At 47.1% G+C, this 4,647-nt stretch overlaps 1 pseudogene; it reads right to left on the minus strand.

Annotated features, from left to right (window-relative positions):
- The window catches only part of LOC102478709 (uncharacterized), a 21,238-nt pseudogene extending 20,826 nt beyond the window's left edge, over nt 1–412 (minus strand).
- Nucleotides 413–4,647: the final 4,235 nt, after the last annotated feature.

The following is a 4,647-nucleotide window of genomic DNA, read 5'->3' on the forward strand; positions in this document are numbered from 1 at the left end:
ACGCCCGGTCTCTCCAAGGTCAACAGCGGTGTCAGCTCCACGAATTCGCTCTCCCAGAACAGTGGACACCTCAGCAGTGCAGTCTTTTTTAAAATTATTTATTTAATTTTATTCATTCATTCATCTTATTTTTTATTTTTTAATTTAAGCAGAGCGAGATACAGAGAAAGTGAGAAAGCAAGCCACCAGGTCTGGGACTCGAACCGTGGTTGACTATGTGGGAGTGTCCAGCACCTTAACTACCACGCCACCTGCTGGTCCCTAGCTGTGCAGTCTTTTGAGGATGAGTAGTAGAGGCATGGAGATTCCTTGTGGCAATGAAGGATGATCCCAAAGCATTTTTGGAGACCAGCCCAGTCCGCAGAGGAAGGGTGCAGCTGCGGCTACAGCGACGCACATGGGCAGCATCTTTTCAGCTTCTCCTCTGGTGGCTCCCCTGCAACCACAGCCTCTGGACTGACCAAGAATAAAATAATTCTTAAAACAACAAACAGGGACCAGCGGTTAGCGTAATGGCTATGTTGCTGGACTTCCACGTAGTCGACCACGGTTCGCATCCCAGACCCGGTGGCTTAAACTCACGCTGGGCACGTGTGCATGCGTGCCCAAGAACCCAAGAGAAGAATGGAGGAGAAGGGATTGCGGCATGGCCATCCCCCCTGGGGGTGATTTCTCACTTTCTATCTCTCTGTCTCTCTCTCTTTGTCTGGCAAGCTCACGTGCCCTATAGCAAAAACCTCTTAAAAAACAAAACAAAACAAAACAAAAAACCTGCCCTTGGGACCAGCAGGTGGCATGGTGGTTAAGGTGCTGGACACTCCCACATGGCTGACCATGGTTCAAGTCCTGGACCTAGTGGCTTGCTTTCTCACTTGCCCTCTTTCTCTCTCTGTGTGTGTCTCTGTCAAATTAAAAAATAAATGAATAAATTAAAAATTAGAAAAAAACCCTGCCCTGATGAACAGGCCCGGCAGACCCAGCCACAACTCAAAGCGGCAACTAGGACTTCAACAAGTCTCCTTCAGGGACTCGACAGGGAAACAATGAGCATCTACGCTGGGCAGGACAGTATGCAGTTCACCCTTGCTTCCCCTTGGGAAGTCCTTGTGACAAAGAGACCTCCACCACCGCCTGCTCGGTCCCCCTCCAGCACTTGCCTTGAGCAGCAGACCTGGCTTTGGCTGGGACTCGAACCACACAGTTGGCTGTGGGAGATCTAGCCTCTTCGACCATCAGGCCAGGGGCACTTTCACACCCATGAGCCTCACGTCCTTTATCTTGCACGTACCTAAGCACTTCCTAGGAGTGGACATGGGCCCAGAGCCTGGCTGTCCCTACATTGACAGACGCTGCCTGGCTGACCTCTGCGACTGCCCCGCCCTGCACAGCCCCGCACAGCGCCGCACAGCCCCGGGAGCTCATCTCTGCCAGCCTCCCTCCAGTGTGGCTCCCGCCCCCCTGGGGAGCAGCCACTGCAGCTGCATGTCACTAATGTGTGGGCTCCAAGGTCTGCACAGGGAGAGGCTCCTGTGACTACTTGAGCTGCACACGCAGACAATGCGAGTGTGTTCTGTTTGTTTCCCTCTTCTTCATGGGCTGGTCCCATGGCCTGGTGTAAGGGAGCAGGACCCCACATGGCCAACCACACAGTTGGAATCTTGGCCCTGGAAACTTGAAGAAAAGCACTACTGGGTACCCGAATCCAAACAGCTCTTGCCCTGTGGTAGTCACCACCCAGTGCCACCTCTTCCCTGAGCCCCTCTGAGCTTAGCAGACACCCACAGCTCCAGCCCTGGGCCACAGAGGTTCTCACTGCCTTGTGCCCATTTCAGGCAGTGAGAGAGCTCCCTTGCCGCGTCCTCAGCTAGATAATCCACCGTAATTGACTGACGGCTGGACTGACGCTGGGTAAGATGAAAGGCCCCATTTACTACAGTTTCATCTACTGTTTTTATTATTTTTTTTTTAAGAGAGAGATTTTTGCTATAGGGTATGTACACTCGCCAGAGAGCCAGAACATGAGAAATCACCCCCAGGGGGGATGGCCACGCTGCATTCTCCTCTCAGGATCTTGGTCACACATGCACACACACCAAGCGTGAGTTTGAAGCCCCCTGGGTCTGGGTCTTGACCATGGGAGTTCAGTGATGTAACCATTGCGCCATCTGCTGGTCCCTGTTTAATCTACTATTTAAAAAAAATCATTATTTATTTAATTCGTTTATTATTATTATTATTTTTTTTCATAGAAAGACAGAGAAAGAGGGAACCAGCAGTTAGCGTAATGGCTATGTCGCTGGACTCCACGTAGTTGACCGCGGTTCATGTCCCGGACCCGGTGGCTTAAAACTCACGCCGGGCGCGTGTGCGTGCGTGCCCAAGATCCCGAGAGGAGAATGGAGGAGAAGGGATTGCGGCGTGACCATCCCCCCTGGGGGGTGATTTCTCGCTTTCTGTCTCTATGTCTCTCTGTCTGTCTGGCGAGCGCACGCGCCCTACACCTAAAAAAAAAAAAAAAAAAAAAAAAAGACAGACAGAGAAAGAGAGAGAGAGAAAAGGCCGCCAGGTCTGGGACTCGAACTGCAGTGAGCCATGTGGGAGTGCAGTGCCTTAGCCACCACACCTTCTGCTGGCCCTCATCTACTTTTCACATGGAATAGTAACAGGAAATTTGCATTTTTTAAGCATTACATACTTTCACAGTGCTGTGCAGTCACTTCCACCTCCAGATTTTTTATCTTCCTAAATTGAACCTCTGTCCCCATGAAACCCTAACCCCTAGCCCAGCCCCTGGTGACCACCCTCACTGTCTCCATGAGGCTCACTCCCCTAGACCCTTATGTAAGTAGGACCATACGGTATTTGGTCTTCTTTTTCTTTTATTTAAAAAAATAATTATTTTATTTTATTTAGTCATTCATTTATTTTTTAGTTTGACCAGAGACAGACAGAGGGTAACAGTGAGAAAGAGAGGAAGTGAGAAAGTAAGCCACCAGATTCAGGACTTGACCCCTGGTTGCCCATGTGGGAGCGTCCAGAGCCTTAACCACCACACCACCTGCTAGTCCCTGGTATTTGGTCTTTGGAGACTGGCTCATCTCACTTATCACACTTTTTCCCCTTATTTACTTATTTACATTTTCCAACAAACATTTACTTTACATATCAAAACATCTTTGCTCAGGGGCCAGTGGGTGGCATAGTGGTTAAAGGTGCTGGATTCTCACATGGATGACTGCTATTTGAGTCTCAGACCTGGAGGCTTGCTTTCTCCCATTTCCTTTCTCTCTCTCTCTGTCTCTCTCTGGTGAAATTAAAAATAATAATAAGTGGAATTAATAAAGAAATGGAATTCCTTAAAAAATATATTTTGCTCATATGCCATAGTTTTTGACAGTTAATAAACTTTCAAAATTTCCAAAAAACTGAATTATTTTTAAAATTTATTTAATTCCATTTACTATCATTATTTCCATTGCTCATGTGGGAATCCAGTGCCTTCAACAACCAGGCCACCTGCCAGCCCCCAAAAAACTGAATTTTAAAGATTACTTCCAAAATATTTGTTATAATTTTGTTTGTGACTCTGTAACAAGAGAGACCGTATTTGAGAAAATATTTACATGTCAACTACTCAAACTGTTGAGAAGCAAACACCCAGCGCATAATTCACACATGAACCTTCCCAACTCAGTTCTGCCTACCAAGTATAACATGGTTTGCCGTCTGCTAGCAAAGATCAATCTCTCTTCCTTCAAAGTCTTCTTCAAGGTAATCCTCTGGTTGTGGCTGCTCTTTTTTTTTTTTTGGAGAGGTTTTGCTATAGGGCGTGTGCACTCGCCAGACAGACAGAGAGATACAGAAAGAAAGCGAGAAATCACCCCCCAGGGGGGATGGCCACACCGCAATCCCTTCTCCTCCATTCTCCTCTCGGGATCTTGGGCACGCACGCACACACGCCCGGCGTGAGTTTAAGCCACCGGGTCCAGGATTTGAACTGTGCTCGACTACGTGGGAATCCAGCGACATAGCCATTACACTAACTGCTGGTCCCGTGGCTGCTCTTTTCAATCTCTACTGATTACAATGCTGGGCTGGAAAAAAGTCCAGGTTATTTTATGTTTTTGTTTTTTTTTTTTTCCTGATGTTTTTGCTATAGGGAATATATGCTTGCCAGAAAGACAGAGACAGACAGAGAGACAGAAAGTGAGAAATCACCCCATGGGGGGATGGCCATGTCACAACCCCTTTTCTTCCATTCCTCTCAGGATCTTGGGCATGCATGCACACACGCCCGGCGTGAGTTTAAGCCACCAGGTCCAGGATTGAAACCACAGTCGACTATATGGGAGTCCAGCAACATAGCCATTACGACAACTGCTGGTCCCTATGATATAAATTTTTTTCAGGGCCAACAGGTGGCTTGATGGTTAAGATGCTGGATTCCCACATGGCTGACCATGGTTCGAGTTCCAGACCTGGTGGCTTACTTTCTTACTTTCCCTCTCTCTGTCTTTCTCTGAGTGCATCTGGCCATAGTAAATTAAAGAATAATAATAATACAAATAAATAAATAAATAAATAAATACAATTAAATAAATTAAACACAATAAAATAAAATTAAATACAGTTCAATAAGTAATTCTT

This window comes from Tupaia chinensis, unplaced genomic scaffold (assembly GCF_000334495.1).
Source record: "Tupaia chinensis unplaced genomic scaffold, TupChi_1.0 Scaffold140061_1, whole genome shotgun sequence".
Lineage (NCBI taxonomy): Eukaryota > Metazoa > Chordata > Mammalia > Scandentia > Tupaiidae > Tupaia > Tupaia belangeri.